At 42.4% G+C, this 15427-nt stretch overlaps 5 non-coding genes across 5 annotated transcripts; all 5 read left to right on the top strand.

The window, feature by feature from the left end:
* Positions 1–2314: 2314 nt before the first annotated feature.
* On the top strand, positions 2315–2386 carry trnaq-uug (transfer RNA glutamine (anticodon UUG)). Its single transcript has one exon. It is a non-coding gene; the product is annotated as a tRNA-Gln (tRNA).
* Positions 2387–4811: 2425 nt separating this feature from the next.
* Positions 4812–4883, top strand: trnaq-uug (transfer RNA glutamine (anticodon UUG)). Its single transcript has one exon. It is a non-coding gene; the product is annotated as a tRNA-Gln (tRNA).
* A 2425-nt stretch (positions 4884–7308) lies between these two features.
* On the top strand, positions 7309–7380 carry trnaq-uug (transfer RNA glutamine (anticodon UUG)). Its single transcript has one exon. It is a non-coding gene; the product is annotated as a tRNA-Gln (tRNA).
* Positions 7381–9805: 2425 nt separating this feature from the next.
* Positions 9806–9877, top strand: trnaq-uug (transfer RNA glutamine (anticodon UUG)). Its single transcript has one exon. It is a non-coding gene; the product is annotated as a tRNA-Gln (tRNA).
* Positions 9878–14808: 4931 nt separating this feature from the next.
* Positions 14809–14880, top strand: trnaq-uug (transfer RNA glutamine (anticodon UUG)). The gene has a single exon. It is a non-coding gene; the product is annotated as a tRNA-Gln (tRNA).
* The last annotated feature ends 547 nt before the right edge of the window (positions 14881–15427 follow it).

Genomic DNA, 15427 nt, shown 5'->3' with positions numbered 1-15427 from the left:
CAGAGCTGCTTTCTAAGCGCAATCTAACTTGCCTTACATGTACCAAGATCAAGTACCATATGAAGTGCATTTATGGAGGTGACAGCGAAAGCAACCATTAAAGTGCATTGACATGCTTATTTCTGTAGCCTACACTCACTACGATTTGTGACATTAAGAGTACGTTCAATGCCTACTCTCCCACACAAAGGGCTACATGCCCAACATATCTTTCATTAGGCTTTATTGGATGCTGGCCAATGCACCAGCTCCTGGGTCCTGAGCTCGTTCCAGTCTTATTCGTTGAGGAGCTGGAGCTGGCAGTGCTCGGCTTCATGGGAGTTCTGGAGCCGGAGCTGGGGTTTTGGAGCTGCTCCACTCTTTCCCCTGCCCCTTCCATGAAACTCCCCCACATGTTCGGTCCAGTTTCCTTGAATGAAGAAAGTGTGAAACTTCATAGGTATTGTTTGGGGTCGGGCTTGTCAATTTTGGAGCCCCAATCAAAGCTCAGTACAGGGGCCCCTCCACCTCTACCTGTCATGACCATTTTAGCGTCAGCACACTCACCAGTGTCTGCCACAGTCCTCTGACATTACAAGGCTGGGCTAGAGTATCGTCAGTGAACTCGAACTAAAGTGAAAATGGGAGAGCGAAATACATGTTCTTACCTTGTAGTACTTTTTCATGTTGCTGGCTTTCATTGACTGTAGCTGGCGGAGTTAGGTGGCTCAAATGTGTCAAATGTGTCATGGGGCTGAATTAAATTACCGTTTGTAAGTAGATAGCCGTGCAGATGGGGTGTGTAGGGCACTATGAAAACGGCGTTGCGGAGAACAGTGACAGAATCGCGGACTTCTGGGGGCTTTATTCCGCTATTCTGAAAAACTAGGAGTCTTCTGATTATGATTGTTCAACCAAACACTACACCTAGCTACAACGCAAATAGAAAATAAAGATGTTATTAAATCATATTAATCAATACACATCACAAACTGAATGAAATAAGGATGTAAAAGACGGATGTGAAAAATACATTGCAAAATTGTTTCATTGTTGTAAAGTTTCCGACTTAAAATCCCGACTTAAAAAGCAGCATTTGAAATACACTTTTTAGGTTCAAATACATATTTTAAAGAACTATATTTAACTGAATCCGTTTCAGTGTTGTTATTGTTGTTTTCAAGTTTTACAGACGTGTCACTGCAGTGATGTTGTGTGTGGAGATTCTGTGCCAGAAATAGCAAAACATGACTGCCATGGCTTTAACCATGATCGGAGCCGCAATGTACATTATTCCTTATAAAAACAATCCTCAAATGCAGCATAAAGTATCCCGTCAATTTGCTACGCACTGAGAAAAGAAGGCAATTGTTGCAAGTTACAATTCAGCTTGTAATCTAACACTGCTACTAGGCATCAGGGGCCCCCTTAGCCCCTCGGGGCCCCAAGCCATTGCGTGGGTATTGTCGTGTATTTGGGAGTTATACAATAATATCAGTTCTCACACCAGCTATTAGTACATCAGACATTGACACCAAAGTTTCCAAGGAGACTAAACAAGACACTGAAGCTTCAAAAGCAGATCTCGTCTGATTGAGATGTGTCCTTTCATCTATGCAAATATATTGCAAGGCAACACAAGTTAAAATAAAAGCAATAATGTTATATACAATGACCCCATCCTGGTTTGGCCGGAACTAGCCAGGAGCTGGAGATGAACCTGTGGGGGCCACTCCAGAGCTGGAGCCAGCAAACCCCGAGTATTGCCAACCCTAGTCCAGACCGCTCTGGCTCCCTCTAGAGCCCGCTCTCGCTCACCCCTCACCCTAACATGGTGAAACAAACTGCCCGTCCAACACTCGTAGCATTTTACAACATGCATTTCACAGCTCCCATTGGGTAACGGCGCACTCTCGACTCTGACTTTCAGGCCCAAGGAATAAGGAAACGTGTTAATATATGAAAAATTAATCAATAATCGAATATGGGTAGGTGTAAATACGTGTCTTTATTGATTAAATCATGTACAGCTTCATCATGTCAATGCTTTATGGATTAGAGGAGCTGCTGAAATGGAGATTTTGAACAAATTCACTTCAATCTTTGTTCACGACTGTATCAATTTTGTCGAATACAATTAAGAATCACTATGTTTGACACAAATCTATTCACGTGTAGAACACTCATTTGCACTCATAATTGAGCCCTTTTCTGTTTCTTTCCCAACATTCATAAATATTTCAAACGCTATTATAAAGGAATACTGTTAAAGAGTTACAGACATGGTTTAAAAACGAATTGTTTAGAGATCTCATCGTGAAATGTGAAACAGAATGGTTCCGTGGTGTAATGTTTAGCACTTTGGACTTTGAATCCAGTGATCCGAGTTCAAATCTCGGTGGAACCTTCTTTTCACCCGTTGCCCCTTCATATGGGCTTCCCGTTGTCAGTAAGGTTTACCCCAAATTCCCTAAAACAGAAACATTCACAACTTGCTTCCTTGTTTGAGTTTCATGATAATATGCGATGCCAGAGCTGCTCTCTAAGCGCAATCTAACTTGCCTTACATGTACCAAGATCAAGTACCATATGAAGTGCATTTACGGAGGTGACAGCGAAAGCAACCATTAAAGTGCATTGACATGCTTATTTCTGTAGCCTACACTCACTACGATTTGTGACATTAAGAGTACGTTCAATGCCTACTCTCCCACACAAAGGGCTACATGCCCAACATATCTTTCATTAGGCTTTATTGGATGCTGGCCAATGCACCGGCTCCTGGGTCCTGAGCTCGTTCCAGTCTTATTCGTTGAGGAGCTGGAGCTGGCAGTGCTCGGCTTAATGGGAGTTCTGGAGCCGGAGCTGGGGTTTTGGAGCGGCTCCACTCTCTCCCCTGCCCCTTCCATGAAACTCCCCCACATGTTCGGTCCAGTTTCCTTGAATGAAGAAAGTGTGAAACTTCATAGGTATTGTTTGGGGTCGGGCTTGTCAATTTTGGAGCCCCAATCAAAGCTCAGAACAGGGGCCCCTCCACCTCTACCTGTCATGACCATTTTAGCGTCAGCACACTCACCAGTGTCTGCCACAGTCCTCTGACATTACAAGGCTGGGCTAGAGTATCGTCAGTGAACTTCAACTAAAGTGAAAATGGGAGAGCGAAATACATGTTCTTACCTTGTAGTACTTTTTCATGTTGCTGGCTTTCATTGACTGAAGCTGGCGGAGTTAGGTGGCTCAAATGTGTAATGGGTCTGAATTAAATTACCGTTTGTAAGTAGATAGCCGTGCAGATGGGGTGTGTAGGGCACTATGAAAACGGCGTTGCGGAGAACAGTGACAGAATCGCGGACTTCTGGGGGCTTTGTTCCGCTATTCTGAAAAACTAGGAGTCTTCTGATTATGATTGTTCAACCAAACACTACACCTAGCTACTACGCAAATAGAAAATAAGGATGTTATTAAATCATATTAATCAATACACATCACAAACTGAATGAAATAAGGATGTAAAAGACGGATGTGAAAAATACATTGCAAAATTGTTTCATTGTTGTAAAGTTTCCGACTTAAAATCCCGACTTAAAAAGCAGCATTTGAAATACACTTTTTAGGTTCAAATACATATTTTAAAGAACTATATTTAACTGAATCCGTTTCAGTGTTGTTATTGTTGTTTTCAAGTTTTACAGACGTGTCACTGCAGTGATGTTGTGTGTGGAGATTCTGTGCCAGAAATAGCAAAACATGACTGCCATGGCTTTAACCATGATCGGAGCCGCAATGTACATTATTCCTTATAAAAACAATCCTCAAATGCAGCATAAAGTATCCCGTCAATTTGCTACGCACTGAGAAAAGAAGGCAATTGTTGCAAGTTACAATTCAGCTTGTAATCTAACACTGCTACTAGGCATCAGGGGCCCCCTTAGCCCCTCGGGGCCCCAAGCCATTGCGTGGGTATTGTCGTGTATTTGGGAGTTATACAATAATATCAGTTCTCACACCAGCTATTAGTACATCAGACATTGACACCAAAGTTTCCAAGGAGACTAAACAAGACACTGAAGCTTCAAAAGCAGATCTCGTCTGATTGAGATGTGTCCTTTCATCTATGCAAATATATTGCAAGGCAACACAAGTTAAAATAAAAGCAATAATGTTATATACAATGACCCCATCCTGGTTTGGCCGGAACTAGCCAGGAGCTGGAGCTGAACCTGTGCCACTCCAGAGCCGGAGCCAGCAAACCCCGAGTATTGCCAACCCTAGTCCTGACCGCTCTGGCTCCCTCTAGAGCCCGCTCTCGCTCACCCCTCACCCTAACATGGTGAAACAAACTGCCCGTCCAACACTCGTAGCATTTTACAACATGCATTTCACAGCTCCCATTGGGTAACGGCGCACCCTCGACTCTGACTTTCAGGCCCAAGGAATAAGGAAACGTGTTAATATATTAATTCATTAATCAATAATCGAATATGGTTTGGTGTAAATACGTGTCTTTATTGATTAAATCATGTACAGCTTCATCATTTCAATGCTTTATGGATTAGAGGAGCTGCTGAAATGGAGATTTTGAACAAATTCACTTCAATCTTTGTTCACGACTGTATCAATTTTGTCGAATACAATTAAGAATCACTATGTTTGACACAAATCCATTCACGTGTAGAACACTCATTTGCACTCATAATTGAGCCCTTTTCTGTTTCTTTCCCAACATTCATAAATATTTCAAACGCTATTATAAAGGAATACTGTTAAAGATTTACAGACATGGTTTAAAAACGAATTGTTTAGAGATCACATCGTGAAATGTGAAACAGAATGGTTCCGTGGTGTAATGGTTAGCACTTTGGACTTTGAATCCAGTGATCCGAGTTCAAATCTCGGTGGAACCTTCTTTTCACCCGTTGCCCCTTCATATGGGCTTCCCGTTGTCAGTAAGGTTTACCCCAAATTCCCTAAAACAGAAACATTCACAACTTGCTTCCTTGTTTGAGTTTCATGATAATATGCGATGCCAGAGCTGCTTTCTAAGCGCAATCTAACTTGCCTTACATGTACCAAGATCAAGTACCATATGAAGTGCATTTACGGAGGTGACAGCGAAAGCAACCATTAAAGTGCATTGACATGCTTATTTCTGTAGCCTACACTCACTACGATTTGTGACATTAAGAGTACGTTCAATGCCTACTCTCCCACACAAAGGGCTACATGCCCAACATATCTTTCATTAGGCTTTATTGGATGCTGGCCAATGCACCGGCTCCTGGGTCCTGAGCTCGTTCCAGTCTTATTCGTTGAGGAGCTGGAGCTGGCAGTGCTCGGCTTCATGGGAGTTCTGGAGCCGGAGCTGGGGTTTTGGAGCGGCTCCACTCTCTCCCCTGCCCCTTCCATGAAACTCCCCCACATGTTCGGTCCAGTTTCCTTGAATGAAGAAAGTGTGAAACTTCATAGGTATTGTTTGGGGTCGGGCTTGTCAATTTTGGAGCCCCAATCAAAGGTCAGTACAGGGGCCCCTCCACCTCTACCTGTCATGACCATTTTAGCGTCAGCACACTCACCAGTGTCTGCCACAGTCCTCTGACATTACAAGGCTGGGCTAGAGTATCGTCAGTGAACTTCAACTAAAGTGAAAATGGGAGAGCGAAATACATGTTCTTACCTTGTAGTACTTTTTCATGTTGCTGGCTTTCATTGACTGAAGCTGGCGGAGTTAGGTGGCTCAAATGTGTAATGGGTCTGAATTAAATTACCGTTTGTAAGTAGATAGCCGTGCAGATGGGGTGTGTAGGGCACTATGAAAACGGCGTTGCGGAGAACAGTGACAGAATCGCGGACTTCTGGGGGCTTTGTTCCGCTATTCTGAAAAACTAGGAGTCTTCTGATTATGATTGTTCAACCAAACACTACACCTAGCTACTACGCAAATAGAAAATAAGGATGTTATTAAATCATATTAATCAATACACATCACAAACTGAATGAAATAAGGATGTAAAAGACGGATGTGAAAAATACATTGCAAAATTGTTTCATTGTTGTAAAGTTTCCGACTTAAAATCCCGACTTAAAAAGCAGCATTTGAAATACACTTTTTAGGTTCAAATACATATTTTAAAGAACTATATTTAACTGAATCCGTTTCAGTGTTGTTATTGTTGTTTTCAAGTTTTACAGACGTGTCACTGCAGTGATGTTGTGTGTGGAGATTCTGTGCCAGAAATAGCAAAACATGACTGCCATGGCTTTAACCATGATCGGAGCCGCAATGTACATTATTCCTTATAAAAACAATCCTCAAATGCAGCATAAAGTATCCCGTCAATTTGCTACGCACTGAGAAAAGAAGGCAATTGTTGCAAGTTACAATTCAGCTTGTAATCTAACACTGCTACTAGGCATCAGGGGCCCCCTTAGCCCCTCGGGGCCCCAAGCCATTGCGTGGGTATTGTCGTGTATTTGGGAGTTATACAATAATATCAGTTCTCACACCAGCTATTAGTACATCAGACATTGACACCAAAGTTTCCAAGGAGACTAAACAAGACACTGAAGCTTCAAAAGCAGATCTCGTCTGATTGAGATGTGTCCTTTCATCTATGCAAATATATTGCAAGGCAACACAAGTTAAAATAAAAGAAATAATGTTATATACAATGACCCCATCCTGGTTTGGCCGGAACTAGCCAGGAGCTGGAGCTGAACCTGTGCCACTCCAGAGCCGGAGCCAGCAAACCCCGAGTATTGCCAACCCTAGTCCTGACCGCTCTGGCTCCCTCTAGAGCCCGCTCTCGCTCACCCCTCACCCTAACATGGTGATACAAACTGCCCGTCCAACACTCGTAGCATTTTACAACATGCATTTCACAGCTCCCATTGGGTAACGGCGCACCCTCGACTCTGACTTTCAGGCCCAAGGAATAAGGAAACGTGTTAATATATTAATTCATTAATCAATAATCGAATATGGTTTGGTGTAAATACGTGTCTTTATTGATTAAATCATGTACAGCTTCATCATTTTAATGCTTTATGGATTAGAGGAGCTGCTGAAATGGAGATTTTGAACAAATTCACTTCAATCTTTGTTCACGACTGTATCAATTTTGTCGAATACAATTAAGAATCACTATGTTTGACACAAATCCATTCACGTGTAGAACACTCATTTGCACTCATAATTGAGCCCTTTTCTGTTTCTTTCCCAACATTCATAAATATTTCAAACGCTATTATAAAGGAATACTGTTAAAGATTTACAGACATGGTTTAAAAACGAATTGTTTAGAGATCACATCGTGAAATGTGAAACAGAAAGGTTCCGTGGTGTAATGGTTAGCACTTTGGACTTTGAATCCAGTGATCCGAGTTCAAATCTCGGTGGAACCTTCTTTTCACCCGTTGACCATTCATATGGGCTTCCCGTTGTCAGTAAGGTTTACCCCAAATTCCCTAAAACAGAAACATTCACAACTTGCTTCCTTGTTTGAGTTTCATGATAATATGCGATGCCAGAGCTGCTTTCTAAGCGCAATCTAACTTGCCTTACATGTACCAAGATCAAGTACCATATGAAGTGCATTTACGGAGGTGACAGCGAAAGCAACCATTAAAGTGCATTGACATGCTTATTTCTGTAGCCTACACTCACTACGATTTGTGACATTAAGAGTACGTTCAATGCCTACTCTCCCACACAAAGGGCTACATGCCCAACATATCTTTCATTAGGCTTTATTGGATGCTGGCCAATGCACCGGCTCCTGGGTCCTGAGCTCGTTCCAGTCTTATTCGTTGAGGAGCTGGAGCTGGCAGTGCTCGGCTTCATGGGAGTTCTGGAGCCGGAGCTGGGGTTTTGGAGCTGCTCCACTCTCTCCCCTGCCCCTTCCATGAAACTCCCCCACATGTTCGGTCCAGTTTCCTTGAATGAAGAAAGTGTGAAACTTCATAGGTATTGTTTGGGGTCGGGCTTGTCAATTTTGGAGCCCCAATCAAAGCTCAGAACAGGGGCCCCTCCACCTCTACCTGTCATGACCATTTTAGCGTCAGCACACTCACCAGTGTCTGCCACAGTCCTCTGACATTACAAGGCTGGGCTAGAGTATCGTCAGTGAACTTCAACTAAAGTGAAAATGGGAGAGCGAAATACATGTTCTTACCTTGTAGTACTTTTTCATGTTGCTGGCTTTCATTGACTGAAGCTGGCGGAGTTAGGTGGCTCAAATGTGTAATGGGTCTGAATTAAATTACCGTTTGTAAGTAGATAGCCGTGCAGATGGGGTGTGTAGGGCACTATGAAAACGGCGTTGCGGAGAACAGTGACAGAATCGCGGACTTCTGGGGGCTTTGTTCCGCTATTCTGAAAAACTAGGAGTCTTCTGATTATGATTGTTCAACCAAACACTACACCTAGCTACTACGCAAATAGAAAATAAGGATGTTATTAAATCATATTAATCAATACACATCACAAACTGAATGAAATAAGGATGTAAAAGACGGATGTGAAAAATACATTGCAAAATTGTTTCATTGTTGTAAAGTTTCCGACTTAAAATCCCGACTTATAAAGCAGCATTTGAAATACACTTTTTAGGTTCAAATACATATTTTAAAGAACTATATTTAACTGAATCCGTTTCAGTGTTGTTATTGTTGTTTTCAAGTTTTACAGACGTGTCACTGCAGTGATGTTGTGTGTGGAGATTCTGTGCCAGAAATAGCAAAACATGACTGCCATGGCTTTAACCATGATCGGAGCCGCAATGTACATTATTCCTTATAAAAACAATCCTCAAATGCAGCATAAAGTATCCCGTCAATTTGCTACGCACTGAGAAAAGAAGGCAATTGTTGCAAGTTACAATTCAGCTTGTAATCTAACACTGCTACTAGGCATCAGGGGCCCCCTTAGCCCCTCGGGGCCCCAAGCCATTGCGTGGGTATTGTCGTGTATTTGGGAGTTATACAATAATATCAGTTCTCACACCAGCTATTAGTACATCAGACATTGACACCAAAGTTTCCAAGGAGACTAAACAAGACACTGAAGCTTCAAAAGCAGATCTCGTCTGATTGAGATGTGTCCTTTCATCTATGCAAATATATTGCAAGGCAACACAAGTTAAAATAAAAGCAATAATGTTATATACAATGACCCCATCCTGGTTTGGCCGGAACTAGCCAGGAGCTGGAGCTGAACCTGTGCCACTCCAGAGCCGGAGCCAGCAAACCCCGAGTATTGCCAACCCTAGTCCTGACCGCTCTGGCTCCCTCTAGAGCCCGCTCTCGCTCACCCCTCACCCTAACATGGTGAAACAAACTGCCCGTCCAACACTCGTAGCATTTTACAACATGCATTTCACAGCTCCCATTGGGTAACGGCGCACCCTCGACTCTGACTTTCAGGCCCAAGGAATAAGGAAACGTGTTAATATATTAATTCATTAATCAATAATCGAATATGGTTTGGTGTAAATACGTGTCTTTATTGATTAAATCATGTACAGCTTCATCATTTCAATGCTTTATGGATTAGAGGAGCTGCTGAAATGGAGATTTTGAACAAATTCACTTCAATCTTTGTTCACGACTGTATCAATTTTGTCGAATACAATTAAGAATCACTATGTTTGACACAAATCCATTCACGTGTAGAACACTCATTTGCACTCATAATTGAGCCCTTTTCTGTTTCTTTCCCAACATTCATAAATATTTCAAACGCTATTATAAAGGAATACTGTTAAAGATTTACAGACATGGTTTAAAAACGAATTGTTTAGAGATCACATCGTGAAATGTGAAACAGAAAGGTTCCGTGGTGTAATGGTTAGCACTTTGGACTTTGAATCCAGTGATCCGAGTTCAAATCTCGGTGGAACCTTCTTTTCACCCGTTGCCCCTTCATATGGGCTTCCCGTTGTCAGTAAGGTTTACCCCAAATTCCCTAAAACAGAAACATTCACAACTTGCTTCCTTGTTTGAGTTTCATGATAATATGCGATGCCAGAGCTGCTTTCTAAGCGCAATCTAACTTGCCTTACATGTACCAAGATCAAGTACCATATGAAGTGCATTTACGGAGGTGACAGCGAAAGCAACCATTAAAGTGCATTGACATGCTTATTTCTGTAGCCTACACTCACTACGATTTGTGACATTAAGAGTACGTTCAATGCCTACTCTCCCACACAAAGGGCTACATGCCCAACATATCTTTCATTAGGCTTTATTGGATGCTGGCCAATGCACCGGCTCCTGGGTCCTGAGCTCGTTCCAGTCTTATTCGTTGAGGAGCTGGAGCTGGCAGTGCTCGGCTTCATGGGAGTTCTGGAGCCGGAGCTGGGGTTTTGGAGCGGCTCCACTCTCTCCCCTGCCCCTTCCATGAAACTCCCCCACATGTTCGGTCCAGTTTCCTTGAATGAAGAAAGTGTGAAACTTCATAGGTATTGTTTGGGGTCGGGCTTGTCAATATTGGAGCCCCAATCAAAGCTCAGTACAGGGGCCCCTCCACCTCTACCTGTCTTGACCATTTTAGCGTCAGCACACTCACCAGTGTCTGCCACAGTCCTCTGACATTACAAGGCTGGGCTAGAGTATCGTCAGTGAACTCGAAGTAAAGTGAAAATGGGAGAGCGAAATACATGTTCTTACCTTGTAGTACTTTATCATGTTGCTGGCTTTCATTGACTGAAGCTGGCAGAGTTAGGTGGCTCAAATGTGTCATGGGGCTGAATTAAATTACCGTTTGTAAGTAGATAGCCGTGCAGATGGGGTGTGTAGGGCACTATGAAAACGGCGTTGCGGAGAACAGTGACAGAATCGCGGACTTCTGGGGGCTTTGTTCCGCTATTCTGAAAAACTAGGAGTCTTCTGATTATGATTGTTCAACCAAACACTACACCTATCTACTACGCAAATAGAAAATAAAGATGTTATTAAATCATATTAATCAATACACATTACAAACTGAATGAAATAAGGATGTAAAAGACAGATGTGAAAAATACATTGCAAAATTGTTTCATTGTTGTAAAGTTTCCGACTTAAAATCCCGACTTAAAAAGCAGCATTTGAAATACACTTTTTAGGTTCAAATACATATTTTAAAGAACTATATTTTACTGAATCCGTTTCAGTGTTGTTATTGTTGTTTTCAAGTTTTACAGACGTGTCACTGCAGTGATGTTGTGTGTGGAGATTCTGTGCCAGAAATAGCAAAACATGACTGCCATGGCTTTAACCATGATCGGAGCCGCAATGTACATTATTCCTTATAAAAACAATCCTCAAATGCAGCATAAAGTATCCCGTCAATTTGCTACGCACTGAGAAAAGAAGGCAATTGTTGCAAGTTACAATTCAGCTTGTAATCTAACACTGCTACTAGGCATCAGGGGCCCCCTTAGCCCCTCGGGGCCCCAAGCCATTGCGTGGGTATTGTCGTGTATTTGGGAGTTATACAATAATATCAGTTCTCACACCAGCTATTAGTACATCAGACATTGACACCAAAGTTTCCAAGGAGACTAAACAAGACACTGAAGCTTCAAAAGCAGATCTCGTCTGATTGAGATGTGTCCTTTCATCTATGCAAATATATTGCAAGGCAACACAAGTTAAAATAAAAGCAATAATGTTATATACAATGACCCCATCCTGGTTTGGCCGGAACTAGCCAGGAGCTGGAGCTAAACCTGTGGGGGCCACTCCAGAGCCGGAGCCAGCAAACCCCGAGTATTGCCAACCCTAGTCCAGACCGCTCTGGCTCCCTCTAGAGCCCGCTCTCGCTCACCCCTCACCCTAACATGGTGAAACAAACTGCCCGTCCAACACTCGTAGCATTTTACAACATGCATTTCACAGCTCCCATTGGGTAACGGCGCACTCTCGACTCTGACTTTCAGGCCCAAGGAATAAGGAAACGTGTTAATATATTAATTCATTAATCAATAATCGAATATGGGTAGGTGAAAATACGTGTCTTTATTGATTAAATCATGTACAGCTTCATCATTTCAATGCTTTATGGATTAGAGGAGCTGCTGAAATGGAGATTTTGAACAAATTCACTTCAATCTTTGTTCACGACTGTATCAATTTTGTCGAATACAATTAAGAATCACTATGTTTGACACAAATCCATTCACGTGTAGAACACTCATTTGCACTCATAATTGAGCCCTTTTCTGTTTCTTTCCCAACATTCATAAATATTTCAAACGCTATTATAAAGGAATACTGTTAAAGATTTACAGACATGGTTTAAAAACGAATTGTTTAGAGATCTCATCGTGAAATGTGAAACAGAATGGTTCCGTGGTGTAATGGTTAGCACTTTTTTACTTTGAATCCAGTGATCCGAGTTCAAATCTCGGTGGAACCTTCTTTTCACCCGTTGCCTCTTCATATGGGCTTCCCGTTGTCAGTAAGGTTTACCCCAAATTCCCTAAAACAGAAACATTCACAACTTGCTTCCTTGTTTGAGTTTCATGATAATATGCGATGCCAGAGCTGCTTTCTAAGCGCAATCTAACTTGCCTTACATGTACCAAGATCAAGTACCATATGAAGTGCATTTACGGAGGTGACAGCGAAAGCAACCATTAAAGTGCATTGACATGCTTATTTCTGTAGCCTACACTCACTACGATTTGTGACATTAAGAGTACGTTCAATGCCTACTCTCCCACACAAAGGGCTACATGCCCAACATATCTTTCATTAGGCTTTATTGGATGCTGGCCAATGCACCGGCTCCTGGGTCCTGAGCTCGTTCCAGTCTTATTCGTTGAGGAGCTGGAGCTGGCAGTGCTCGGCTTCATGGGAGTTCTGGAGCCGGAGCTGGGGTTTTGGAGCTGCTCCACTCTCTCCCCTGCCCCTTCCATGAAACTCCCCCACATGTTCGGTCCAGTTTCCTTGAATGAAGAAAGTGTGAAACTTCATAGGTATTGTTTGGGGTCGGGCTTGTCAATATTGGAGCCCCAATCAAAGCTCAGTACAGGGGCCCCTCCACCTCTACCTGTCTTGACCATTTTAGCGTCAGCACACTCACCAGTGTCTGCCACAGTCCTCTGACATTACAAGGCTGGGCTAGAGTATCGTCAGTGAACTCGAAGTAAAGTGAAAATGGGAGAGCGAAATACATGTTCTTACCTTGTAGTACTTTTTCATGTTGCTGGCTTTCATTGACTGAAGCTGGCAGAGTTAGGTGGCTCAAATGTGTCATGGGGCTGAATTAAATTACCGTTTGTAAGTAGATAGCCGTGCAGATGGGGTGTGTAGGGCACTATGAAAACGGCGTTGCGGAGAACAGTGACAGAATCGCGGACTTCTGGGGGCTTTGTTCCACTATTCTGAAAAACTAGGAGTCTTCTGATTATGATTGTTCAACCAAACACTACACCTAGCTACTACGCAAATAGAAAATAAAGATGTTATTAAATCATATTAATCAATACACATTACAAACTGAATGAAATAAGGATGTAAAAGACAGATGTGAAAAATACATTGCAAAATTGTTTCATTGTTGTAAAGTTTCCGACTTAAAATCCCGACTTAAAAAGCAGCATTTGAAATACACTTTTTAGGTTCAAATACATATTTTAAAGAACTATATTTTACTGAATCCGTTTCAGTGTTGTTATTGTTGTTTTCAAGTTTTACAGACGTGTCACTGCAGTGATGTTGTGTGTGGAGATTCTGTGCCAGAAATAGCAAAACATGACTGCCATGGCTTTAACCATGATCGGAGCCGCAATGTACATTATTCCTTATAAAAACAATCCTCAAATGCAGCATAAAGTATCCCGTCAATTTGCTACGCACTGAGAAAAGAAGGCAATTGTTGCAAGTTACAATTCAGCTTGTTATCTAACACTGCTACTAGGCATCAGGGGCCCCCTTAGCCCCTCGGGGCCCCAAGCCATTGCGTGGGTATTGTCGTATATTTGGGAGTTATACAATAATATCAGTTCTCACACCAGCTATTAGTACATCAGACATTGACACCAAAGTTTCCAAGGAGACTAAACAAGACACTGAAGCTTCAAAAGCAGATCTCGTCTGATTGAGATGTGTCCTTTCATCTATGCAAATATATTGCAAGGCAACACAAGTTAAAATAAAAGCAATAATGTTATATACAATGACCCCATCCTGGTTTGGCCGGAACTAGCCAGGAGCTGGAGCTAAACCTGTGGGGGCCACTCCAGAGCCGGAGCCAGCAAACCCCGAGTATTGCCAACCCTAGTCCAGACCGCTCTGGCTCCCTCTAGAGCCCGCTCTCGCTCACCCCTCACCCTAACATGGTGAAACAAACTGCCCGTCCAACACTCGTAGCATTTTACAACATGCATTTCACAGCTCCCATTGGGTAACGGCGCACTCTCGACTCTGACTTTCAGGCCCAAGGAATAAGGAAACGTGTTAATATATTAATTCATTAATCAATAATCGAATATGGGTAGGTGAAAATACGTGTCTTTATTGATTAAATCATGTACAGCTTCATCATTTCAATGCTTTATGGATTAGAGGAGCTGCTGAAATGGAGATTTTGAACAAATTCACTTCAATCTTTGTTCACGACTGTATCAATTTTGTCGAATACAATTAAGAATCACTATGTTTGACACAAATCCATTCACGTGTAGAACACTCATTTGCACTCATAATTGAGCCCTTTTCTGTTTCTTTCCCAACATTCATAAATATTTCAAACGCTATTATAAAGGAATACTGTTAAAGATTTACAGACATGGTTTAAAAACGAATTGTTTAGAGATCTCATCATGAAATGTGAAACAGAATGGTTCCGTGGTGTAATGTCTAGCACTTTGGACTTTGAATCCAGTGATCCGAGTTCAAATCTCGGTGGAACCTTCTTTTCACCCGTTGCCTCTTCATATGGGCTTCCCGTTGTCAGTAAGGTTTACCCCAAATTCCCTAAAACAGAAACATTCACAACTTGCTTCCTTGTTTGAGTTTCATGATAATATGCGATGCCAGAGCTGCTTTCTAAGCGCAATCTAACTTGCCTTACATGTACCAAGATCAAGTACCATATGAAGTGCATTTACGGAGGTGACAGCGAAAGCAACCATTAAAGTGCATTGACATGCTTATTTCTGTAGCCTACACTCACTACGATTTGTGACATTAAGAGTACGTTCAATGCCTACTCTCCCACACAAAGGGCTACATGCCCAACATATCTTTCATTAGGCTTTATTGGATGCTGGCCAATGCACCGGCTCCTGGGTCCTGGGTCCTGAGCGCGTTCCAGTCTTATTCGTTGAGGAGCTGGAGCTGGCAGTGCTCGGCTTCATGGGAGTTCTGGAGCCTGAGCTGGGGTTTTGGAGCTGCTCCACTCTCTCCCCTGCCCCTTCCATGAAACTCCCCCACATGTTCGGTCCAGTTTCCTTGAATG

Source organism: Amia ocellicauda, chromosome 17 (genome assembly GCF_036373705.1).
Source record: "Amia ocellicauda isolate fAmiCal2 chromosome 17, fAmiCal2.hap1, whole genome shotgun sequence".
Taxonomy (NCBI): Eukaryota; Metazoa; Chordata; class Actinopteri; order Amiiformes; family Amiidae; genus Amia; species Amia ocellicauda.
This window is presented reverse-complemented; position numbering and strand designations above follow the sequence as displayed.